A 27,953-nucleotide genomic window follows, 5' to 3' on the forward strand; every position below is an offset into this window, starting at 1 on the left:
CAGCAGAGGGCAAAGAACCCCCACCTCCAGCACAGGCACAGCAGCTCTCACCTCCAGCAGAGGGTAAGGAGCCCCCAAAGCCAGCAGAGGCACAGCAGCCCTTCAGAGACTGTGGCCCCCTCCAGAACCAGTGGGCAAGTTCCACACGTCAGCTGAGGTGCCCCCCACCACTCACCACTGCCAGCCCATTTCCAACATGATGCCCCTGAACAGTGGATTCTGGATTGTGTCACGAGTCAAGATGGGCCTTGCACTGTGCCTTGTGTCCATGTGGCCCTCTTGTACTTTGGACTGGCCATTGGCCCATTCTGGACATTGTCGCCTGCATTTGTATTCGAATAGACAATATGGTGGCTGTTGGCATCAAATTACAGTTTTAATTGATTCTCATTGTGGTCCTTGTTTTATTTTAACGTGTGTCCTGTGACATTGGTTTAACTCTGATGCTGGTTCTGTGTATGGAGTGTGTGTGAATGTTGTGTGTTGTATGTGTGTGTGTGTATCACTCTCCGTTTCCTCCCGACCTCCCTTTTGTGCTAGGTGGCTGTAGTCACCGTCGTCAGTGGTGTTGGTGTTCCAGGAGGGCCATGGCATAGAAGAGCATCGGGAAGACTTAAAGTTCTGGTTCCATGGTGGCAGCAGAGTCCTCTGTGTACTTGTTGGTGAGTTTTTAGTTTTCTGTGTTATGTTTCTGCCAGACTTTTGATGGCATTGGTACTGCCCCGGAAATCCTGGTGTTTTGCTATGTCATAATTGTCACGATTTTCACTGGGCTTACCGTCGAAGTTGATGAGGGTTGGGGAACGGCCCGATTCCGGCAGGTTCTGCTCTGGCCGAGGTAGGGGCGACCCCTTCCGGTAGCCACGGTGCTGTTTGACAATAGCAAGCCACTACAGTCCGTGCCCTCCAGAAGGAGTCCCAGAGGAAAAACCCCAAAAGGGTAAAAAACCTCCAACAGGAACTCCCTGAAACAGAAGGAGGACACAAGGATGTTAGAACTGAAGATCCGAGAGTACAGGAAAACTGGAGACGAAGACAGGTCAGGAATAACTGGATCCACAAGAGGAAACCAGCCGGAGCGTGACTACTACCAAAGGAGTGTTGCAACGCAATGAGCAAGAAGCTGAATTCCCCTTATATACCCCTGGACAGGAAGTAGGAAACAGGAAGTAGAAACACCACCATCTTGGATTGGGGAAGAGAGTATAACAATGAATAAAGAACATGCATCCAAACAAAGAGAAACAATGCATGCTGGGAAGAGAGGAAGTGAGCAGCATGCTGGGAAAGAGAAGGACATGTATAAAAGAGAATCATGTGCAAACATCCGGCTTTTGCTTGTATGGCCGGTAAGTGGTGGAAAAGAGGGTTTCCTAATATGGCAGAATGTTAAGCGCACTAAATGCGCTATGCGCGGCAGGTTCGAGACCCAACTCGGGGTCTCATCTCCTGCCGCGTCTGCCCTTGCGGCAGAAACAAAAGAAGGGGGCGCGGCGAGTGCCGCGACCCCTGGCCGGACTCGCGGCTTCCCCCACGGCCCGCCTGCAAGCCGCGGTGTTTACCGAATGCCATGCGGTGGCGGCCCGTGATTGCGGCCGCGGACGCCGCAGCGGTAACAGTAGGTCCCCCCCGAGGCCCCAGGTTTGAGAGGGAAAAGCCGAAAAAAGCGACGGACCAAAAGAGGGGCATGAACCGAATGGGCATCCTCCCAGGAACAGTCACTCATAGGGTAGCCCTTCCAATAAATAAGGTATTGGAGGCGGCCATGGAAAAACCGAGAGTCACAGATCTCCTGGACCTCGTACTCAGGCACATTATCAATCAACAGAGGGGGAGGACAGGAGAATTGTCTGTGAAAAGGATCAGGAAGGTAAGGTTTGAGTTGAGAGACATGGAATACAGGGTGTATCTTCCAAGTCTGGGGCAGGCGAAGACGCACAGACACTGGGTTAATCTTTTTGAGAATCAGGAAGGAACCATAATAACGGGGGTTTAAATTTGTTCTGAGTAAGACGGAGAGGCAGAAATCTAGGGGAAAGCCAAACTTTATCATGGACCTGATAGTGAGCAGCCTCACAACGTCTCTTATCAGCCATCATTTTCATGCGTGACTTAGTGGCCACAAGGTTTGAATGGATAACACGTTGGACACCCTGTAGCTGTCGAACATAAGAGGAGATGGCAGGAAGATTGGAGGTATCTTTCAGGGGAGTCGGGAAGGCCTTAGGATGGAAACCGTAAGAGCCATAGAAAGGGGAGACTTTCGAGGCTCTGTGCATGGAGTTGTTGTAGGAGAATTCTGCAAGTGGTAAATAGGTAGACTAATTACTCTGCCTACCATTGCAGAAGCTACGTAAATATTGTTCGAGGCCTTGATTGAGTCGTTCCGTTTGTCCGTTAGTTTGAGGATGGAACCCTGATGATAAGGCCACTTTGATTCCCAAGGTCTTACAGAATTGTTTCCAGAATCAGGAGATATATTGAGGACCCCTATCCGATATAATGACCTGAGGTAATCCATGAAGTCGAAAGATTTCTTGTGTAAAGACTTGGCTTAATTCTTTTGCCATTGGTAACTTTCATAAGGCCGTGAAGTGAGCCATCTTAGTGAAGGAGTCCACGGTTACCATAATTACTTGATTTCCCATTGAAGAGGGTAAAGAGCACATGAAATCCGTGGAGATAGTGTGCCATGGACCTGGGGGAACTGGTAGTGGGCGAAGTAATCCTACTGGTTTAGTACGAGGTGTCTTGGCTTGAGCACATATGGGACAGGATGATACATAATCTTCAGTATCTGTCTTGAGAGTTGGCCACCAGAAGGAGCGAAGCAGAAGTTCTTGGGTAGCTTTCATTCCTCGATGACCTGCGATGGGGGAATCATGGCACATACGTAAGGCTTCAGTCTGTACTAGCTTAGTGGGTAAGAACAGGGCCTTATCATGATAATAATACCCTTGATCTATATGAAGTTGCGGACGCAACTTATTCAGCTCTGTATCTTCTAGACGGGAATATTCGGACTTGACTTGGTCTAAAAAAGTCTGTACTAAACCAATGATCTTGTTATTGTCAAATAGGTTCTGTACAGGAGAATCGCTACACTCAGGGTAACGTCGGGACAAGGCATCCGCCAGGATGTTCTGAGAACCAGGGACGTATGTGATATAAAAGTCATATTGGCTGAAAAAGAAAGCCCATCGAGCCTGCCGGCTATTCTGACACTGAAAGTTTCTCAAGCATTGTAGATTTCTGTGGTCTGTCCGGGCTTCAAAGGCTTCTTTCGAGCCCATCAGAAAGTGTCTCCATTCTGTGCACGCGGTCTTTAAGGCGAGTAATTCATGTTCTAGCACGGAATAGTTCTGTTCTGAATCGGATAAAATGTGTGACAGGTAGAATACAGGGTCCTTTAAATCATCATCGTCTTGTTTTAGCAGTAAGGCAGCCCCAATGGCTCTTTCGGATGCGTCTGCGACAACAATAAATTGTTTGCTGGTGTCTGGGTGTCGTAGAATGGGAGCTTGAATAAAGGCTTTCTTTAAGTCTTGAAAGGCTAACTCTGCGTCTTGTGTCCAACAAAAGCCCTTCTTTAGATGGTCTTTTTTAAGGGTTTGAGTAATGTAGCTGGTTCTCTGGGCAAAGTCTGCTATAAATTGTTGATAGAAACTGGCTAATCCAGGGGGTCATTCCGACCCTGGCGGCCGGCGGTTTGCTGGCGGGAACACCGCCAACAGGATCGCGGTATCCCGCCAGCAAGTATGACCGTGGCGCAAAAGCCACGGCCATACCGCCGGCCCCTCCATTTTCCCACCAGGTTTCCGCCTGGCGGTCATAATCCCCAACCGCCAGCCTGTCCGTGGCGGTAGACACTGCCATGGAAAGGCTGGTGGTAAGGGGACGCACGGGGCCCCTGGGGGCCCCTGCAATGCCCATGCACTTGGCATGGGCAGTGCAGGGGCCCCCAGGCGTAGCCCCGTCGCGCATTTCACTGCCCAAATTTCGGGCAGTGAAGTGCGCGACGGGTGCTACTGCACCCGCTGCACATCAACATTGCCGCCGGCTCTATTACGAGCCGGCGGCAATGTTGATTTGCCATTTCCGCTGGGCCAGTGGAAATGTTGGAATAGGGAGGCATGAATACCGCCGGCAATGGCGGTATTCTGTCTCCCCCGGCGGTCTGGAAAAAAGACCGCTGAGGTCAGAATGACCACCTGAGTCTCCTTGATGGAAGAGGGAGATGGCCAATCCAATATAGCTTGCACCTTGTCTGAATCCATGGCGACCCCAGTTTGGTTCATACAATTTCCCAAGTATTTTACCTCTGTCTGATCAAACTCGCACTTTTCAGGTTTGCTAAATAAATGGTGTTGTCGGAGTCTCTCTAGAACTTGGTGAACATGCTTAGAGTGTTCCTCTGGGTGGACAGAAAATATTAAAATGTCGTCGAGATAAACCACCACTGTTTGTTGCAGAAGATCGGAAAAAATAGAATCCATGAACCTTTGAAAAATGGAAGGGGCATTGGTGAGTCCGAATGGCATTACTCGATATTCGTAGTGACCGAAGGGTGTTCTAAAAGCGGTCTTCCACTCATCACCTTCTTTGATCCTTAAAAGATGGTATCCTCCTCTGAGATCCAGCTTGGTGAATCTCTTTGCCCCTCTGACTGCTTCTAGGATGTCCTTAATAAGGGGTAACGGGTACCGATCCTTAATAGTGTTCTTGTTTCATCCTCTGAAATCAATACAGGGACGCAAATCTTTTGTCTTCTTAGGCACAAAGAAGAGAGGAGCCCCTGCAGGTGAAGAGGAGGGAGCAATCAATCCACTCTGTATGTTCTCATCAAGGTATTCCTTAAGAATCTGCTTCTCAGGTTCTGTTAGAGAGTACATTCGCCCAAAAGGAACCACTGTATCTGGTTCTAAAGGAATGGCGCAATCGTATTCTCTATGGGGTGGCAGTTCAGGTCTTTCTGGCTTCTGGAATACATCGGCATATTCATGATAATGCCTGGGTACTCCCTGTAGGACGTTAATAGAGCATCCCACCTTAGGGGGTGCTGCTAAGAGACCTTTTGGGGACCAATAATCCCCTGCTAGGTAGCAGTGGTATTGGCAGAAGTGAGGGGATAAAGAAATAGTTCTTGTTTCCCAGTTGATGTAAGGGTTGTGCCGTGTGAGCCATGGAATTCCCAGGATCATGACGTGGTGTGGTGATGAAATTAAATCAAAGAAAGATTTTCTTGGTGTTTCCCAAATTGTAGACAGAAAGTAGGGGTGGTATACTGTACGGGTCCTGAGGCCAAGAGTGATCCATCCACCGTGTGGACTTGTTCTGGTACTTCCTTAGGTATTTGTGCTATCTGTCGTTCTTTGGCCCATGCTTCATCTAAATAGATGCCACTGGCTCCGCAGTCCAATAAAGCCAGGGTTCTTTCTTCCCGGCCATCAGTTAAGTGAAGGATAACTGGTAAAAGAAAAATAGCAGTTCCTTCCTCCCTGGAAGAACAGATGGAAGGTATTTCACGATATCCCGTCCTCACCCTTCTCACTGAGGACAGGAGTTGGCGTTTCCCAAAGGCTTGGCTGGACGAACAGGGCAGGTGCAAATTAGGTGACCAGCTGCACCACAATACAGACAAAGGGCCTGATTACGATTCCGGCGGGCGGCGGAGGCCGCCCGCCAGAATTCCGCCCTCCATAATACCGCTCCGCGGTCAGAAGACCGTGGAGGGTATTATGAGTTTTTCCCTGGGCTGGCGGGCGGTCTCCAAAAGACCGCCCGCCAGCCCAGGGAAAAACTCCCTTCCCACGAGGATGCCGGCTCGTAATAGAGCCGGCGGAGTGGAAAGGTGCGACGGGTGCTGTTGCACCCGTCGCGTATTTCACTGTCTGCAAGGCAGACAGTGAAATACATTTTGGGGCCCTCTTACGGGGGCCCCTCAACTCCCCCTCCCGCCATCCGGTTCCCGGCGGGAGAACCGCCAGGAACTGGATGGCGGGAGGGGGAGTCGGAATCCCCAAGCCGGCGCAGCAAACTGCGCCGGCTTGGAGGATTCCTTGGGGGCAGCGGGAAACCGGCGGGAGACTGCCGGTTTCCCTTCTCTGACCGCGGCTAAGCCGCCGCGGTCAGAATGCCCCGCGGGGCACCGCCGGCCTGTCGGCAGTGCCACCGCATCCCGCGGCCCTGGCGGATTACGTAATGACCACCAAAGTCCCTTCCTTCGTCTGTGTTCTCTTTCACTAGCTGATAAAGGTCCTCGAGCCGTATCAATTTGCATCAGCTCTTCCTCTGTAGCCCCCTTAGGTTCAGGACGGACTTCTTCGGTACGATGAGGGAAGGTGCGAGACGTCACTGAGTGAGTGTGATGGCAAACGACTCTTCTTTTTCTCCATTCTTCGCTCATTCAACCGTTATTCTATCGTCAGGGTCTGATCCATCAATCCTTTAAGGTTCTCTATTCTAGCAGAGTGCACCAGTTCGTCCTTAATGTCCTCTCTGAGACCCCTGCGGAACAGTGTCACCAAGGTACGTTCCACCCAGGATGTTTCTGCTGCTAATTGTCTGAAACGGGTGATGTATTGTAATACATCTTGATTTCCTTGTTGGATATCCCAGAGAGCTTCTTCTGCTGAAGACTCGAGTCCAGGGCGCTCAAACATCTGTTTAAAGGTAGTGACAAAGTTGGAATAATTAGACAGGCAGGGGTCATTTCTTGTCACTAAAGGAGTGGCCCAAGCCAAGGCTGGCCCCGATAAAGCGCTAATCAAATACCCCACCTTGGTCTTGTCTTGCACAAATTGTGAGGGGCGAAAGGCAAAATAAACCGTCAAGGCATCCAGGAATTCTCTCAATTTGTTAGGATCCCCGGAGAAACGAGGTGTAGTGGCAGATACTGAGGGGACATCAGTGGTCCTGGATGCAAAGGCTTGTCGATAGACGGTGTTTTTAGTACGTAGCTGTTGCAGTTCTTGAGCCTGTTGTTGTATAGTCATGAGCAGGGTCTGGCTGGTGGGTTCCGTATTTGCCACTGGATTATCCATGGTTCCGGACTGCAACTGGATTTTTGGGCGTTGCAATCTGTCACGGTTTTCACTGGGCTTACCGTCGAAGTTGATGAGGGTTGGGGAACGACCCCGATTCCGGCAGGTTCTGCTCTGGCCGAGGTGGGGGTGACCCCTTCCGGTAACCATGGTGCTGTTTGACAATAGCAGGCCACTACAGTCCGTGCCCTCCAGAAGGAGTCCCAGAGGAAAAACCCCAAAAGGGTAAAAAACCTCCAACAGGAACTCCCTGAAACAGAAGGAGGACACAAGGACGTTAGAACTGAAGATCCGAGAGTACAGGAAAACTGGAGACGAAGACAGGTCAGGAATAACTGGATCTACAAGAGGAAACCAGCCGGAGCGTGACTACCACCAAAGGAGTGTTGCAACGCAATGAGCAAGAAGCTGAATTCCCCTTATATACCCCTGGACAGGAAGTAGGAAACAGGAAGTAGAAACACCACCATCTTGGATTGGGGAAGAGAGTATAACAATGAATAAAGAACATGCGTCCAAACAAAGAGAAACAATGCATGCTGGGAACAGCGGAAGTGAGCAGCATGCTGGGAAAGAGAAGGACATGTATAAAAGAGAATCATGTGCAAACATCTGGCTTTTGCTTGTATGGCCGGTAAGTGGTGGAAAAGAGAGTTTCCTAATATGCCAGAATGTTAAGCGCACTAAATGCGCTATGCGCGGTAGGTTCGAGACCCAACTCGGGGTCTCATCTCCTGCCACGTCTGCCCTTGTGGCAGAAATGAAAGAAGGGGGCGCAGTGAGTGCTGCGACCCCTGGCCGGACTCGCGGCTTCCCCTGCGGCCCGCCTGCAAGCCACGGCTTCCCCCGCGGCTTGCATGCAGGCTGCGGTGTTTACCGAATGCCGCGCCGTGGCGGCCCGTGCTTGCGGCCGCGGCCGCCGCGGCGTGACAATAATATGGTGGGTGGTACCTTGGCTTCCACCTGGCTGTTGATGGCTATCGCTGTGGTCAGTGGTGTTAACGCCCTGGCGGTTGGTGTGGTACATTGGCTGTCCATGGGAGGTATCACCACCATGGTCATCATTTGGCGGTAATTATCGCCAGCCTGTTGGTGGTATTACCACCACTTTATCACCCACCGCCAATGGCAGAATGACCACCATAGTTTTTGTACATATGTCGCATGGGTGAATCTCACAGCTCATGAAGGGTAGTCAACATGCATTTATGATTACTTCTTTATAAGATAACTAGGTGGCTAAGTTCTAAAACTGACCCAAGGATTTTCCTGCCAGTATATTGTGACACCCTGAAGCTATAGTGAACAAGGTCAAGGGTTCTTGGTATGATTACACTCTAGGTGGACTTCTTCCCGAGTACATCTCATCCATAACTCCAGTGAAATGTTAAAGAACTACTTTTGCCAGTTATCCTGACTAAAATTTCTCCAACACTGTTTACTTTTCTTAAAATACCAACATATGGGGGCATAGTTTCCAGTGGAGCAGTCAGTGCCAAGAGGTGCAAGGGAAGTCAGCCTGCCCTGTGCCAGCTGCAGTTACTTTTGAAACAGCCCTTTCAGCATTTTCCAGCCACAGAATTAGCTTAGGGGCTGGCTTTGTAATTTTTCTTTGCGGGAGAGAGGGGAAGGGAAGTGTGGGAAGCAGAAGATAAGGATGAAATGGTGGAAAAGAAAGAAGGGATTAAAGAAAATGAGAGTACAAAATAGAATAGAGAGGAGAAGTTTAAAATGTGACAGTGAGAAAGAGAAAGCAGGAAAGAATGACCAAAAGAAGCAAAGGAAGAAAAAAGCAAAAGGGGGAGAAATATGAATATTGGTAGATAAGGAAAAAATGAGAGACAGAGGAAGGAGACGAGGGAGATAGAGGGAGTGGAGAGGAGGAAGATAATGAATGGGAGGAAAAGAGATGGAGATAGGAAGTTAAGAAGGAAATATAGAATGTGGAATTTTGAGACCCCTACAGAGGGGTGCACCTTTCAATAGTTCAGCATGTGCAGTGACACCAAGGCCCAAGGACGTGATTGACCCTCTGTACCCAAATTATATTTTTATTTTAATACAGATCTACAGTAGGGCCACTCAGGCTATGCCACTGACTGGCAGCCTAAATATATTGGGCCTGATTCACAAAGATATAGGGCCAGATGTTCAAAACTATTTGCACGTCGCAAATAGCAAATTTTGCTGTTTGCGACGTGCAAAAAGCACATTGCGATGCCCAATCCCCGTTTTGCGAGTTGGTAACCTGGTTACCGATCCGCAAAACTGGACTGCGAGTCACAATTAGGAAGGGGTGTTCCCCTTCCTAATTGCGAGTCGCAGCGCGATGCTGTATTGTTTTGTGGCCGCGAACGCGGTAGCAAAACAATCGCAGTTAGCACCCATTTCAAATGGGTGCTAGACATTCGCAAAAGGGAAGGGGTCCCCATGCGACCCCTTCCCCTTTGTGAATGGCATTGAAAAATTTTTTTTAGAGCGGGCAGTGGTCCTATGGACCACTGCCCGCTCTGAAAAAATGAAACGAAAACGTTTAATTTTTTTGTTTTGTAATGCATCTCGTTTTTCTGTAAGGAAAACAGGCTGCATTACAAAAAAACAACTGCTTTATTTAAAAGCAGTCACAGACATGGTGGTCTGCTGTCTCCAGCAGGCCACCATCCCTGTGAGTGCGGCGAGTCTCAAGGTGTCAGGGACACCATCCTACATTCTGAATTGCGACTTGCAAATTGCAAGTCGGTCTGACTCGCAATTTGCGAGTCGCAATTCGGAATTTTACTACATCTGGCCCATACTTACACATTTGTGTAAGGTTTTTCTTTTTTCGTATTGATAAAATTGCAATTTAATAGGAGGTTTACGAGTGTAGAGACTCTGAAGTTCAGGCGGAAAACTCTGCAGATAAAAAGGTAAGACTTACATGATTGTGTAAATTGACTTGTTTTCAGTAGTCAGAAAATTGCAATTTATTAGTACATTTTTGAGTGCAGAGACTTCATAGTTTGAGACAAAAGTGTAGGTTTGCCCTTGTGAATCAGGCCCATACTCTCTAGCTTTGTGAAAGAGGTATCACTGGAGTAAAAATAACACAAATGAAGTAATGAAGAGAAACAAGACTTGTGTGGGAAGATGGAAAGAGTGAGCTGGTTCGAGACACAAAGTAACCAAAGTTTCAGTTTTGACAACGCGTAGAAGTACACAGCATTGAGCTGTGGTGGCAGGAGAGCCTTCTTAACCACACTTAGGTCAGGCCAGAGAATGAAACTCATTGAATCGACCATAGTCAACGGATGTGAGTGGTTTCTGTCATTTGAGGAACGGTTTGTGACTACTTATGTGTCACAGAAGATGCTAGTCTTGAGAATACAGAACCGGGCAATTAAATACTAGTATGTGTCTCCACTAAGAAGGAAATATATTGCAAAATAAAAGGCAAAGGTATATCAAACAATTTTCTAGGATTCGTTTAGAATATGACAGTTAATGAACACTTAACTAATGTACAATCATCAAGCCCCCTGATCATACAGAAGAAAGAAATATGCAGCAAATCTTTCTACCGGTCACTTGATCACCCATTTCCATATGTCCTGCTTCCTGTCTGGCCGGTTTTCTCCCTACCTGCACCTCCATAACCAAAGCAACGGCCGGCTGGAGCTGATTGGTAAACTCAGATCGACCAGGACTAAAGAACAAGCAGTACCAGGATAACCCCCTGATAGCCACGGATATTGTGTCCCATTCTTTGAAGCTTTAATTATGTGATTACAAACAACTCCACCAGCCTATCTTGAGAATTAAACATCCCATTGGCAGCCTTGCTTGTTTCCCACTTCACCACTCTTACATGCTTCTGCAACAACCAGATGACTGGTAGAGCCCTTCTTGTCTGATTAACAAAACAGCACCATCCAGCTGTGGACTAGTCCACAGGAGGACTGAAACAGAAGCAACAGAAGGACTGGAACAGTCTCACAATCACATAACTCACCCTTCTGGCTCTAAGTACGTACTTAATACATACATGACCCATATTTATGGACTTTGTGGTGCAGGACCCATACCTTGCTGCGAGGCCCTGTGTCACAGCAAAGGGGCAGAAATGTACTGTATTTAATAGAATATTGCACATTCCTGTCCTTTCCCCTGTGTTGTGGCCCTTTAGGCAGCCTAGCACCAACACAGGCACCCTTTGGCCATGGTGCAAGGGTGTCCGCGTTACATGCAGGATTATTTTTGTGCACCTTCCTGCACAAAATAGTCCTGAGAGCAGTTTTCCTCTTTCCATGTGTACTGTAGAATACAACCCATATAGAAAGAGGAAAAAACAAGGAGAAATATTTTAATTAAGTTCTTGTAAATCTGGGAATGCGTTCAAATCTATGGATGCTGCATGGAAACACCCATGCCACACCCATGAAAATGCCTTCCAGGCGCAGAGAAATGTAATGTAGGAATTTGAGCTGCGTTACATTACTCAAGATTGATGGGGCCACGCAGGGCCATGCGAGGTGGCCTTGTGTGGCCTCATAAATCTCCTTTAAGGTTTATGTCGCTCTTGCACTACATTGTGTGGTGCAAGAGTGATGCAAACGGAGTCATAAATATGACCGTTAGTGTCCATCGACTGCTCTGTTACCTCCACTCGCTGCTCCATGCACCTTCAGCTTCAGGTTACCAGCATCGTTAGAATTATGAAATCTATGGTTTTTCTGCAGATCTGTTTATTTTCCCAGAGGAAGCACCCAAAATCTCTGTGTGAAAATTTGGGAGAAAACGAGAAAGTAGAGGGGAACCACACCAGAAATTACTGATTCTCTTGATAATTTTGCATTCCTAAGGGGATCATCAGAGTCCAACTTGAAATGTCCTGAATTGTTCCCAACCCCAGAGTTATGATATCCCTGGCATCAGTGTTTGTGGGTTGGGGATAATTGGGCCACTTTCTGAGCAACTCCTAGTGAGTACCATAATAGATGAATGGTGCACAGACACAAGAGCAAGATCGAAACACAAACAACCATGTTAGCTGCTGATCACATGCTGTACCCACTCTGGGAAATGCTCATGTGACCAGTGACCAAAAATCAGTTCACAGCCTCTTGCTTCCTATCACATCCTGCCCTTCTTGTTTCTTACTTAACTACTAGTTCATAAATCCCACCCAACAGTCAGATGACTGGTGTAGTTTACCTACCACCTTGAAAGCAGCAGCACTTTGTGGCAATGTTCCATTCTGAGGAGCATCAGGACAGAAGCATCGTCTGAGCAACTCTTACTCTTACAAATAAAGGATCCATCCTGCTGATGAAATGCATCAGTCCCTTTTTGGGGGTTTTCAATCCCCCCAAGGTATCCTCTCCAAGCCGTGCGTATAAAAGAGCAGGTGAGAAAGACTAAGGCATCACCTGTTTGAGTCTTTTAGGATCTCAAAGGGGCATTCGTCTCACTTCTCAGGTCAGTGAAACCCTCATCGTGTGCATTCTTTTCACCCAACCATACCATGTCACAACCTTCGCAAGCACATGCTCCCATGTCATAGGTCACACAATCAAATCCCACTTCAACAACCCAAACAACTGCATAAACATCCCCTCATCGCCTTAGTGAATATGTGAAACGTACATACAAACTCATGCTTATCAACTCTCCCTCTGCGGTCTTGCATGCAACCAACATAGCAGAACTATGCTTCTCCAATAACTAATATGGTCTTCGTTATAGAAACATAGTTCACCTCACTGTTCTCCTACATCTTTGATGTTCTAATCCCCTACAACTACCTCATCAAACATAGCTTTAACACAACACAAATCATATTATGTTACTTAATCTATTGACCACCAGTGCTCTCTCTGAAATAAAAGACAAAATAACCATCTCATTACAAAAACTTTGACAGCTCTGCAAACCACATCTAGCTAAACATCTATCTAAGGGCCAAATTTAAGAAAAATGGGGCCCCCTTATATGCAGCGCCACTTTTCCTGTGCCTGTTAGTGCCCCCCTAATGCCACCGCTGTATTTAACATACGGCGCACCATGGAGGTAGTTAGGAAACTAGCGTTAAAATATTCGATGCTAGTTTGGCGTTTTGCAGGATTAGAGTCAACAATTTTCACGCTAATCCTGCAAAGCACCTAGAGACCCATTGAAAAAAATCTTTTGAATTTCTTTGTGCCTTTTTTCAGCCCCCCTACCCTAATAGGGGGCTCCCCCCGGCATACATTATACCTGGTGCAGGCATAATGTGGCACAAGTGTTTACCTTCCAAATAAATTATGCTATAGCGGTGCTAAGGTGGCACTGGGGGCTCTTCAGTACGCCCCTAAGTGTCTTGAAACACGTAAAGGGCATTATTACTAAATATACAAATGACACTTTAGCGTTCTAGTAACTACAGAGATAATACAGTACATCATGCAGCCAAACCTCAGCTGTGACAACACAATAGACCTTGTCTAAGCATCAATGTACAGCATCAGACCTCCCTCTTCACACTTTAATTGGACATACCATTAACATATCCTACCCTGCTCCCAGCTATCTAGTGAACTCTAATAAGACAAGATTGTTACAGGACCACTGAGCAGATCCTTCAAAAACATTCCTCAGTTTGCCTTGCACAAAGATCTGCATGCTCTTGTAACCTCTTTGGATCCTGTCACTATCATCAAGACCTCAACAGCATTGTACAGGAGGAAGCAGACACCCTTGGAACCTCTATCAAGGAGAACACCACTATCCTTACTTTAGTACAGACAGGAATTCACCCTAAATGTGCTAACAGACAATGGAAAAGAAATTCATGGAGAAAAATAATATTTCCAGGTGACTTCTACCTACCCTCAGGCTGCTCTGCATCACCATTCTGCTTTTCTGAGAGCCAAAAGCAACTTGCTATGAAACTCTGACCGCCACCGTCGTAATGACCCCCTATGTTTCTAGTAAATAGAATAGCTTGGATGCTTGTTAAAGTTAAACAAATGTTTTTTGTGTTTTTTTTATCGTGAACACATGAACCTCAAGATTGTGGGGACTTTCTTGGTTGCTTTTTTCCCTCTCTTCTTTTTACTTGATAAAATCTTAATTACTGACCTCTATGGCAATCCAGAGTACTAACCAGATACTGCCTTTAATTACTCAGCCTTGTCACCGTAGGGCTGGCTCCATCCTATAGCACCAAGGGAGCATGTACATGCTTCACAGTAAAGTGTGCTTAAAATAAACAAAAGGTTGCTGCTGCCACAGAAAGGTAGACTGCGACTTGCTATTCTACCCCCTTTACAACAAATGCAATTGCTAAAACCCTGTCTACTTCGTGCCTAGAAGGCACTTTCTTGCATTTGTATAGGTAAAGCTTTTCAGTTATATGCATTCAGAGCAATAGTTAATGTTGAGGCAGGGTCATTTATATGTAATATATGCAATGTCTCACAAGTGCCGGTAAACAAGGGCAAACGTAACACATTGTACAAAGAATAGAGCTTCAGATGAGCCGATAAGGCAGGGCAGACTTCGTAAGTGTTATTCACTTTAAAGGCAAAGTGGTATTTGAAAGTCACTTGACCAAATTTTGTTACAGTCGAGCACAAAAGGCCGAGACTGTTGAAAACACTTATGAGAGAACTGACGCTTCAGCCAGTGTTAAAGGCTGTAAGTTACCATCTCTGCAAAGATAGTTTAATAGACGTTAGATGTTAATGTTAAACTGATGGACGGTAGGTTTGTTTGCAGGAGACAATCATACTTGGAACAGCAGAATAAGCGCTTTATGTTTACATACCCTCAACACCTTGATCTAAAACCAACAGAGAATAGGTGAAATCACCTGCTGAACAGTAACTAAAGGTAAATAGAAATCCGATTTTACAATAAAGCCCCTATTGGGTGAGCGCGTTTTGGGTAGAAACAAAATACATTGTTTTTCAAAGGCAGAGGGTACTGGGATACAGTTGGTGTTGTGGGAAACAATATGTTAACAAGCTTTTGCAATGCAATGGTTCTCGCGTTTGAGTGGGATAGAGCTATTTGCATTGAAAATTACTAACTGGACTTTTTTTGACATGCAAACTGAAAATAAAAAGTAAAACATTTGACATAAGCAAGCTGATGAAAGAAAAAAAACCTGCAGCGCAATCGCACTATGTAAAATGCAGCGCGTTCGTGCTGTGTGAAAAATAGACAGATAAAGTAGTCCAGACCCCAGGCTGAAAACATCGAGCCTCGGATATTTTTAGTAGTTTACCGGTGCTGTGTAGGTGGGCTAAACACTGGAAAAGGCATTGCGTATACATGCCTTTCACAAATGAAAGCAAGCGGATTTTAAAAGGCAAGCCTATGAACCAATGTGAGTGACTGACGTGCCATGGGCATGGTTTGAAGCCCAAAGAGAGATTACAGAATGGACGGAGCACTTTGCGCTCGCCCATAATGAAATGCAAGATAAAGGGCAAAGAGACCCTATAGATTTGGGTACAGGGATGGATGTTAATAGTCTAAAAAGATCAACTGCGTGTAACATCTGCAGTAGGGTGGGACATTGGAAGTGGGAATGTCCCTTAAATCCAGTTAATCAGGTCCAAAATGCCATATTTTGTTCCTTCTTAGAATAATAATCCCAATCACATGCAGGGTGTGCAAAAACCCAGAAGTAAAAATGTTAATGTGCCCCAAACTCCAATGATGCAACTCCCTCAACCTCCAATGCCATAGCAAAAAAGATGTTGTGTCACGTCAAAATATGAATCTGGGCTTCAGAATGAATGTGAACCTGGTGCAGGATATTAATTAAATTCAACAATTTCCCCTGATCAGTTTGAATGAGGGAAATGGTTTTGATCAGTCATCCTCACAGTATCTAAGAGGGAAGGGATACTGCATGCTTGGTTCAGCCTTAGAGGTGGACCAGAGTGGACCAAATTGTAGATAGTGAAGCGGATGACCACCCTGTGTCATTCCTGGTCGATACTGGTGCTACCTCTTCTACTTTGAGAACAGTAGAAGTCCCAAACCTACCCCTCTCGGGAAAAAGAGTCCAAGTTGTTGGTGAAGAGAATAAACAAATGACCTCTCAAGAAACTGCCCCAGTCACAGAGAAAATATGATATTTTGTTTATAATATGTGATCACAGTCCAGTGAATCTCTTGGGAATAATGTGTTTTCAAAATTGAAATGTTATAATTTGCAGTCCAGCAGGAATAGAAGTGCAAACCCATGATGACGATGCTGTCTTTAAGGTAATGAAAAATGAACTGTGTTGCATGTTGCAGGCATTGTTAACATTTGATGATTTGCCTCTAGACTTGAGTGAGACTGTTAGAAATGAAGTGTGGGATATTTTGGGTAAGGATATCGGACTGATCAAAGGTGCAGAACCTGTTCAGATTTATGTTAATCCTAATGTTGAATTCCCGAGAACTCCACAATATAATTCGACACCAGAAACAATTGCTGGGATAACTCATGTGATTGAATCCATAACACTGCAAGGAGTTCTGAAGGAGATAATGGGAATTCCTTGCAATTCTCTCCTAAAGGGTCTTCAGAAACCGAGTGGCAAATTCAGGATTGTACAGGACTTTAGAAAAATAAATAACATTGTTGTTCCTTGTTGCCCTGTCATTCCTAATCTATCTTTAATATTGTTTCAAATTCCATGTGAAGCTGAGCGGTTCACTGTTATTGATTTGTTTCAAGCCTTCTTTTGGATACTGTTGCATGAGGACAGTCAGTTACTCTTTGCATTCCAGCTCGGAAACAGGGTTTTAACTTGGTGTTGTGTCCCACAAGGATATACTGAATCTACATCTATTTTTTATCAGATTTTAAAGGACATTTTTTAATTTTTGGTCGTGCCTTGCAGCTCACTACTGTATTTCTGAACCACCTGGCTGAAAAGGAACATAAAATTTCACCTGGAAAGTTATAATATTGTCAAAAAGAAGTCCAATATCTTGGACACCACATTGAAAAGGGAGTGAGAAAATTGTCACAAAAGAGAACTTCAGCCATGCTGAAAATGAGTCCACCAACTACACAGAGGGAAGTCAAGATGTTTTTGGGAATGGTAGGCTACTGTGGACCGTAGATACCCCACTTTTCCCTTATGGCTTAGCCTTTACAGAGGCTGACACTCAGTGACATGTCCGATCCGGTACCATGGGATAACAACTGACTTGTTGAGTTTCTAAAGCTGAGAGAATGTCTCTGTCGTGCCCCGGCTCTAGGGATGGCTGATTATAACAAATCCTTTGCACTTTTCTGCTGTGAGAGGGAGGGCTGTGCTCTCTCACTGCTGTCTTAAATGGAAATGCTAAGGGACTAGTGACATATTTTTCGGCCACATTGGATCCTGCTGCTTCTCCACTACCTGGGTGTCTAAAATAGGTTGCAGTGGTCAGCACTAGCATAGAGAGGTGTGAAAATATTGTTATGGGCCACCCATTAACTGTGTATGAACCCCACTCTGTCGAGCTTTTGTTGACTATAATCAGAACACAGCATCTTACAAGTAGTCAACTTGTTAAATATCAGCAAGTGAAATTCGGCTGCAGAGAAGGTGACTATCAAATGCTGTGGGATTTTGAATCCTGCCACTCTGTTGCTAGTATTGAATCAGGAAATTGTTGAAGACTGTGAAGGGGACACGATTGTCATCATGTCACTGAACTATGGACTAAGCCGAGACCAGAATTACAAGATGAACTATTATCCGAATCTGATCATGACCTTTCTGTTGATGGTTCATTTTTGAGAGACAATGGAAGAAGTTTGAGAGCAGCTTATGCTGTCTGTACCCTTTCTGGAATTGTTGAAGCCTCCTGGCTTCAAGGGATATTTTCTGACCAAGAAGCCAAATTGATTGCTCTTACTAGAGCATGTTGTGTTTACGATCAATTGAGAGTGACAATCTTTACCGATAGTCAGTACGGCTTTGGTGTCATTCATGACTCTGAGCAACTGTGGTCTCAGTGAGGTTTCATGACATTTTCTGGATCTCTGATCCAGAATGGCGATCAGGTTAGAAATCTCATTGATGCACTACAATTACCTGAACAAATCGCAGTGATTAAGTGTAATGCACATCGTTCTGGAGATGACTATGTGACTTTGGGTAATAGGTACGCCAATGAGGTTGCAAAATATTGTGCACATAATGTTTGTACATTTAATGGTGAGTTCACCAATGAGGGAATGGATGAGACTAATCTTAACCACTTGTTAACAACAGTTGATACCTGGGATGAAGTGAAGAGGCTTCAGGAGGAAGTATCTGAGGGGGAACAACTGAGTTGGGTGAGAGCAGGTTGTGTCAAGAGAGATGATAACATTTGGGTTTCAATGGATGGACGACTGGTGTTGCCAATAGTTACCTCCTGTGACTAGACATTTTCATGGCCAGCTCATAGTGCTAGAGATGCTATGGTTGTTTAGACAGACCTGGTTCAACCCTAAATTCAGGTTGATGGCTGAAGCGTTGTGTCATAGATATGACGTGTGTCAACAGAAGAATGTTGAGAAAAAGAACTGCAGTGACACTGAGCCACACAGAAAGGTCAGGAGGACCAATTAGCAGGATTCAAATGGATTTCATTGAGATGCCCGTGTGTTATGGATTGAGATATGTTTTAGTTGCAGTGTGTATCTTTTCCCGTTGGGTCAAGGTTTACCCAACTAGGCAAGCCTACAGTCTCAATATAGTTAGACTGTTACTGAGGGATCTCATTCCCAGGTTTGGTATTGCAACATCCTAGGAATCAGATTGAGGAACTCCTTTCAACAATGAGGTCCTGAAATAATTGTGTTCAGCTTTGCAGATAGAAAAGTGATTACATTGTAGTTATAGACCTGAGGCTTCAGGTCTTGTGGAGCAGGTGAATGGCATACTGAAATCCAGCCTGGCAAATGTGTGTGCCTCAATATCATTGAAATAGCCTGATGCTCTGCTCTTGTGTTAATCAGTCTGTGGAGTGTACTTGATCGAAAGACTGGACTGTCCCTCCATGAAATCATAAGTAGGAGAGAGATGAGACAGCCAGCAATTACTGTGAATGCACTTGTGAAGATTAATAATGATATGGTCCTAGACTATTGCAAATGACTAGCTGATGTGGTGCATTCTGTGTCTCATGAGGTTGGAGCAGCTACAACCTCTTTGCATCAAGAGCAAGGCCATGAACTTAATCCCAGTGACTGGGTCTTGGTGAAGAAATATGTCTGAAAGACATGTCTAGAACCTTGTAGGTGTGGGCCATACAGGTGATCCTAGTTACAACAACTGCTGTGATGTGTGGAGGTCTCCCCAACTGGATACATGCTTCTCACACTCGCAGAGTTGAGTGTCCCTTCAACACAACAGCGCCTGTTCCAGAGGAACCAGTGGTGCAAGAGAGATGACAGGGGTAGGATAGACAGGCTGTCGGGGACCAAACTGAGCTTGAAACGGCATTTGATCATGCAGAAGTGGGTCTTAAGCAAATTACAACTGAGACCGAAACAGAGGCAATCGAACCTTGCCCTGTTGTGAATGAGTGAGACTCAGAATCAGAGCCTGAAGAAGGAACTAGAGCTGGAAGAAGGTGAGTGGAAGCATGGAGACCGTTGGCGCAGAAGGAAAGAAAGAGGGAAAGTGAGTCTAACAACTGCTGGAGAAACTGAAAGCTCTGATCTGAGTGAAAGTGGAGACAAAGGTGTGGCCCTAAGAAGGTCAAAGTGAAAGTGCCTTGTCATAGGTATTTTTCACCAGAGTGGACTTACTTTGCAAATGACACAGTCACAGATAAAGATTTATGGGAATATTGGAATCTACACACAGGTTTGGCTGAACCTTCATGAACTGAATATTGTGGTCAAATTGTATCTTAAATTGTTATCAATGAAGTTAGGCCCAGATTTAAGAGGGCCTAACGCCATTCTAACAACACATTAGCGCCCTTTATTTTACACTAATGTGGCGTTAGATGGTAAAAAAATAAAAAACGCTGCACCATATTTACATGCATGCATTGCGCCACTTTGCACCCCTTTGTGCTACATTCTGCCTGCACCAGATGCTATGTATGCAAAGGGGGCGTTTATCCATTGGGGGGGCAGAAAAAATGGTGCAATTAAATCTAAGAGATTACTTTGTGTCATTTTTTTCAGCACTTTTAACGCCTGCTCAGAGCAGGCTTTAAAACGAGGCTCCCATTGGTTACAGTGGGCCTCTGTGTGCTTTGCAGGATTAGCATCAAAATGTTTGACGCCAAACCTGGAAAGCACCAAACTAGCTTCAAAAACTCTGATGCTAGTTCTCTAACTACTGCCATGGTGTGCTGCATTTTAAATATGGTGCACACATGGTGGCGTTAGGGGAGCGTTAAGGGGCGCAAGAAAAGTGGCACTGCACTAGGTGCAGCACCACTTTTCATAAATATGCCCCTTAGTTTTCATGGAGATTAAAGACACTTACACTGATTGGGATGGGGAATTCAGAAGATTTCAAAGGCCGGAGTAGAAGAAACAGGGTTGTCCTTCAGAAGCACAGGGATCAAGGCTAGTGAAGTCTCACAAAGATTTGTATGTTGTTGATAAATTAACTTTGAACTTTTGTTTTGCTGTTTGCATTACTGGAACCCACATAGAAATAACTTGCTGCTGCTGTGCTTATCTGATAATCGATCTGATTTTAAAGACAAAACAGAACCAAATCAGAAAATGAGATGTAGAAGTATAGTAGGTTTCCTTTTGCTTGTTGCTAGTAGGAGTGTTTTCTCTATGCATCCTTTATAAGGGGAGATATGTTTTAGTGTTTCCTCGCAAATTATTAATCCTGAGAAAAGCAATACGTTAGATGAGAAAGCATTGCACTTCAATCCATCTAAGGGAGATTATTCTTCCAGTTTATATTTTGCTTATTATATGAATTTATTGATACCATGAAGGCAAGAGATTGTTATGTCTGCACTCAATGCCTGCTACTGTCTCAGAAGGCATTACCTATCATCATATTCCTGTGATGTATGGGATTTCATGTAGTCTTATGTTGAGTTTGTTTTGTGGGACAGGATATTATCAGTATTTTTTTCAAATTATGATTTAATTCTTGCAGAATTTCCTATCAATGATCATTTGAACAGATGTCGAACTCCTTTGGGAATAAAGATAATTGCAAGATTGTTTAAACCTGTCACCACCTTAGACACAGTCTATGCACATAGACACAATTTAACCTGTATATTATCAGATGTTGAAAATAAAATCTTAAACTTAGTTGAAGACAGAAGGAGGAAATTAGAAGCTAGTTCTAAACTAAATGAGCATTTTCACAGTCAAAATAAGTGGACCAAAGAAGAAATAGAATATCAGTTAGCTATAAATCTAGATGCTCTAGCTCTAGATTGTAAACATAAGGGAATGTTTTGCATTTGGATGGAAAGATCTGATACTGATGTATTTATGGGAAGAGTGAATGTGACCACACTTTTGAAGTGCGAGGAAACAAGTTATATCTTGATGGAGAGGATGGTGTTATCCTTGGAGTTTATTTTATTAATGGAAAGAATGCTTATTTCAAACTGCCAAAAGGATGGTATGGTATGTCTTATTTGGAGGTTGTTTTCCCAAGATTTATCATGTAGAACATCTTAGTGATCCTGTTTGGACTTGAGGGTTAAGTTCTAAGTGAGTGCAGGGGAAGCGGTAGGTGACAACTTTGGTGCGTTGATTCCATTTGTGTGAGTGATCTTGAATGATTTAAAGATTAGAAAGTTGTCTATTGTAGTAGATAAATTGGCCACTAGTACTACTGGAGCTTTATTGGTTGTGAATACTGAAAAGATAACGATCAGATCAATGATTTTACAAAATTTGCATTAGATTTGTTACTCACAAAAGAGGGTGGAGTCTGTCTTATGTTGAAGGTTCAAGGATCTTGTACTTTTATTCTGGAAAAGAGCAAGGATTTACAGAGGTATATTCAGAACATTTCAAGGTTGACAAAGGGTTTGAAGGAGTTGGAAGTGACTGGTGCATGAGAAGCTTGCAGAAATGGAATTTCTGCTGTAGGCAGATAGTTTGGAAATTTAGGAAGTCAAATTGTAGGTTTTGTGTTGCTGCCATTGTTGATTATTTCAATAGTGGGAATAGTTATGTTGGTTGGATACAAACTCTTTCAGAGGAGAAAGATTCAGAGAGGTTGGAAGAGAAGGAGAGTGGAGGTTAAAGGATAGTCAGTGTAAATATTATGATGATATGAAGAGTTTGGAGGGGTCAAGGCAAAAACGGTTCAAAACAACCAAGATTTAGAGAGTCTCATTTGAGAATGAAAGAGATTTTTGATGACTCGAAAAGTCATCAGATGGAGGGTTGAGAGAGCCTAACTTGGCTGTGCCATTATGTCTCCTAAAACATTAAATGAAGGGGTGGTTATTTTTCTGCATAACGTGAGAAACACTTTCATTTAAACGTGGTGCACTGCAGTGCATACAAATAAAGTGTACAGAGTAATGTAATGTTTCATGTATGCCATATTTTTTAATCAATCTGAAAGAATGTTTATGTTAAAGTATTTTAGAAGCATTATTCATAACAGAAGTATAGAATTCATTTAATCTGAAAAGTGTATTTGTGTTTAATTAGCTTGGTCGGAGCGAAGGCTGTTTTTTTCTGTACTCGAACCTTCAATTTGAAATTAGCTTTTTGCAAGTTTTTCTAAAACTGTAGGTGTCAGGATCTGAGACCAAGGTAATAGGGAGCTCATTGTGTGGGAAGATAGGAAAAGCCAGGAGGAACGCTTATCAAGGACGGGGGGAGGATCCTGGGTTGACAGCTGTAACTCTTGTGAAATTCTAAAGCACAAAGGTGCACTAAGGTCGAACAATGAAGACTTCAGAAGGTTAATGTGTCAATTAGCAACTTGTGATTTGTGGTTATGTGTTTGAACTGGGAAAAAGGTATTTGCCTATGAGATCACCCTTGGAAGAATAAAGATTTAAGTGTGGTTTAGTTAGCGCTAAGGTTCAGATTTCCTCTGTCCCTTGCTGAGAGCAGACCTTACTGAGATACATCCCTTAACCTTTATTCCTATGTGACTTCATGCACCATACCTCTCTTGATGGAAACTTCTGCAGAAGTTCTGTCATGCTGACCACTTTTCTTTCTGAACACCATATATATTAGGATAGTTAGGATTTTAGAGTAAATGGTTAGGCAGAAAACATTTATTTTTTAATATAATGCCTCAAACATTTTTCCTTCTTTGCTGCATTATTGTTATTGAATTTACAGTGTTCTATATGATAATCAAATTTCATATAGTGCTACATTTTGATTCTCCTTTGGTGATTCTGTACATTTATACTATGATTTTGAGACTCATATATGTAAGTTTGACTTTAAGTCTAAATAATTATCTTTGAACTTTATTGAGTACCCCAGATTTAATGTGTGGCTATCTGCTACGCTGTAATTTGAAGAAAACATTGTAATGAATGTATCCTCACCCCCTTGGAAAAAAAGAAAAGAAAGATTCATCAGACATAGGATTTAGAAACTGAGCCCAGAGCTGGATCACATGTAAAAGATGGTAATTTCCAACATCTTTCATTCAAGGCTTGCTGCCTATTTTACAAAGCTATCATCAGTAGCACTCCACTATACCTGGTTCCCTTGATCAGTATGTCAGGAGGAAGCTGTGGTGTGGTGGAGTAAAGAAAAGGGTTCTCTATAGGGATCAAATATAATGTACCTTAGTTTGAACTCACAATAGAGGCATAGGTCACTAGTGGAGATTTTGTGGTAGCAACTTAATTTGAATTTATTTCAATTCAAGATATGAAACCATATTACTTAATGGACAACTAATACACATTTACAAATATACAAATGTATAGGAACATTCGTTAATATCCAATTAATATGATTCCATCTCAGTCATTGTTAAGTACTTCAAAGCTGGAGTGTCTCTTAAGTAATTCTCCACCCAATCTGGCGTGCCACAGGCAGAAATGTAATAGTTGCCCCATAAAAAAATAGATCCTTCAAGAATAAGAAGGACAACTTCAGGTGGCACTTTGGGTACTTGTGTCGATTGGAGATCCTCTACAACCAAGTGAAGTCAATCCCCCCTATTAAATGCTAGGCAGATGGAAGGACTGGCTGCGGCATTGGCTACAGAGAGAGAAGAAGAACTTTCTAGCAGCATCTAAGCAGATTAATGTGTTCCATATTAAAGGTGATGTGAAACAGAATTAATAGGCGGAACAAGCTGTCTGAAAGGTAAGGATAAAAAAGTAAGAAATAAAGCTTTGCTATTTGTTCTATTATCTGCCACAGAGAATCACATCGTTTTCAAGAAGTATGTGTCAGGCAGAAAAGTGTGGACTTATTCTCTTCAAGGACAGGTACACAAGGCGCAGACGTAATAAAGCACTGCGGAAGTGCAATGGAGGGAATACCATTTTTCACTGGCCTGTGCAAATGTTGTAAAATCATACTGCACCACATTTGCATTATTTTATTTAACCCTCCCAAAATACAAGTGGCTAAAAGCAGTATGTATTCAAGGAGCAACTGAAAATATGCTGTTTAAGCCTATCTAATTTAGTATAGTACATGAATTAGCAACATTTGTAGTTTGAAATATGTTAAAGCTAGATGCTCACTTTCCTGAGGGATTGTAAGACGTTGGTGAGATACTCCATTCAGTAGCACAATTGCAGACATAGCATGATAATATGTCACTGGACATGATTTCGTATGTTGTATCAAAGCAAGAGAACTGTGAGTTTTAAAGCTGTAAATATATATGCTTGTGTTAGATGCAAAGTATGATCAACACTCAAATATGAAACCAGCAAGTGAAGTTTCCTTTTAGCATTTCAAACTGACATCTGAGCGTTCATATGCAGAACTCTATGACCAAAATCCATAAATGAAAGGTTACTGTGGTAGTTTTAAGCCTTTCAGGTGCATAGCTAGCAGGACAAAAGTGGAACATGATGAATCACACAAACACAGGAAGGTTACCTTATACCACAATGACTGCACTAACACCCTACTCTGCTTAATTAGCCCATCTCACTACCTGTCTCCTACAACATGCAGTAAATGCTGTCAGGCTTTCCTGAAAGGGCCCAGTGTCTATGTATCTAACATTTCGGGCCTCATTTATGAAACGTTCACAAAGCAGCGCAAGCCACCTTTAACATTATAATCAAATGGCGAATTGATGTCCTTTTGCGCTGGTACCCTTTTGGCTGCCTAGCGCCCACGCAGACACCCTTGCACTATAGTGCAAGGGTGCCTGTGTTGCAGGCAGATTTTTTTGTGCTGGAAGGGGCACTTTCCTGACGAAAGACAATTATTTGAGGCATTTAACTCTTACTAAGTGTGCTGCAAAATTCAGCACACATAGAAGGGCAAACAACAAGGAGAAATTAAGATATTTCTCCTTGTTGTGCCTTCTCTGGAAAGGTGTAGCATTTTGATGCATTCCCAGGTTTACCAGTGCTAGCAAATCTAAGAATGCACCAAAATTCATTGGTGGATGCATGGAAACACCCACACTTCCCCCATGGAATGACTCCCTACGGCAGAGTTGTACAATGCGGCGATCTGTGCTGCGTTGCATTACTCTAGATTTATCAAGCCATGCAGGGCTATGCATAAATCTAACTTATTAGTTACATCACCCTTGTGCCCCTTTGTGTGGCACAAGGGTGATGCAACTCAATGATAAATATTCCCTTTGATGTGCACACATTATGTACCTCCTCAAATACAACAAAAATATCAAATCAATGAGATAGCTTATTTCATGGTATGAATCAATAGGTCAAAGAGCAACATAAAAAACTGTTTTTGGTTATATGGGTGAGCATTCTACCCTACATTCATATGTGCTGATATTTTAGATAGGAGGGAAAAATTGGCATGCACAGGATTACTTTGTTCACGTACCACTGATTATGTTGATGTTGGGTGACTTAGAGGTGAATACCAGATAACTGTTTGAAGTGCTGATGTCTAGTACATGCAAGCAAGGGCCATTTTGGTGATGTGGAATATTTCTCTTCCAGCAAAATAAAGGAACATGTTTGAAGAAGGGTATTTTCACATTCCCCTTTGGCTTGCATGAGCATTAATTTACCTAAAGGCCAGGGGTAGCAGAAGTGACACCACGTACCCTGGGCCCTTCACATCACAGGAAGTAGCATATTATGACCCAAGACTCTGTTTTTTTTTATTTCCAGGAAGGTATGTTACATGACGTATCATCATATTCGTACTCTCTTACAACCCCTTTACATTCCTATTCATTATTCCTCACTCACTTGCATTCACTCTTAGTCTCACTAATACTCATGCATAGTTACTGACACTTTGGCCCACGTTTACTAACACTTTACACTGCGTTTGCATCACTTTTGTGATGCAAATCCTGTGCAAAGTGAAAGGGTGGGTTTTACTATCCAACTCAAACCCATATTTGTGTTGGATAGCATCCCAAAGTGACTCAGACGTAAACTATGTGCTGCTTTCTAATATTTTGCGTCAATGAGGTCATCCTCGGGTAGTGCATGGGCGTTCCCATACAACTACCCATAGGTTTTGACACAATTCCCTATCTACATACGTTGGTAGGCAGGAATTTATGCCAAAATGTTACAACTCCTCAAGGCAGGCGTAATGAGGAAAAATGTGTTCATTTCTCCTTGTTTTTCTAACTTTGCAAGTGTGCTGCATTGTACAGCACACATATAAAGTGAGAAAGGCTATAAATCATAGTTTTTGTATGAAAGTGACCCTTTCCAATACAAAACCTATGCTTCGGAGTTGCACACACCCTTACAGTATATCGCAAGTTTGTGTGCATTGGCTCATGGCTGCCAACAGTGCACCAGCGTCACAGTGAGTGTAAAAAACAGTGCTAAAGTGCATATGCTCTCTCCCTTTAAACATGGTAACATTGGATCATACCCCATTGGACTATTTAATTTACTTATAAGTCCCTAGTAGAGTGCACTATATGTGCCCAAGGCCTGTAGATTAAAATGCTAGTAGTGGGCCTGAAGCACTGATTGTGCCACTCACTTAAGTAGCTCCTTAACCTAGTCTCAGGCCTGCCAAGGCAAGGCCTGGGTGTGCAGTTTTAGTGCTGATTCGACTTGGCATTTAAAAGTACTTGCCAAGCCTAAAACTCCCCTTTTTCTACATATAAGCCACCCCTAAGGTATGCTCTAGGTAACCTATAAGGCAGGGTGCTGTGTAGGCAAAAGGTAGGACATGTACCTATGTAATTTACATGTCCTGGTAGTGTAAAACCCCTAAATTCGTTTTTACACTGCTGTGAGACCTGCTCCCTTCATAAGCTAACACTGGGGCTGCCCTCATACATTGTTTGAGTGGTAGCTGCTGATCTGAAAGGAGTAGGAAGGTCACATTTAGTATGGCCAGAATGGTGATACAAAATCCTGCTGACTGGTGAAGTTAGATTTAAGACTACTATTTTAGAAAAGCCACTTTTAGAAAGTGAGCATTTCTCTGCACTTGAATCTTTCTGTGCCTTACAATCCATGTCTGGCTGGGTTTAGTTGACAGCTCCCTTGTGCATTCATTCAGACACACACCAAACACAGGATACTCAGCCTCACTTGCATACATCTGCATTTTTAATGGGTCTTCCTGGGATGGGAAGGTGGAGGGCCTGACACTTACATGTCAAAGGACAGTAGCCTGCCCTCACACAAAGGACTGCCACACCCCCTACTGGGACCCCGGCAGACAGGATTAAACTGAAAGGGGACCTTGTGCACTTCTAAGCCACTCTTTGAAGTCTCCCCCACTTCAAAGGCACATTTGGGCATCTAAACAGGGTCTCTGCCCCTTCCAACTCAGACACTTCCTGTAGAAGAAACTTGTAACCA

Source organism: Pleurodeles waltl, chromosome 5, assembly GCF_031143425.1.
Source record: "Pleurodeles waltl isolate 20211129_DDA chromosome 5, aPleWal1.hap1.20221129, whole genome shotgun sequence".
Classification (NCBI taxonomy): domain Eukaryota; kingdom Metazoa; phylum Chordata; class Amphibia; order Caudata; family Salamandridae; genus Pleurodeles; species Pleurodeles waltl.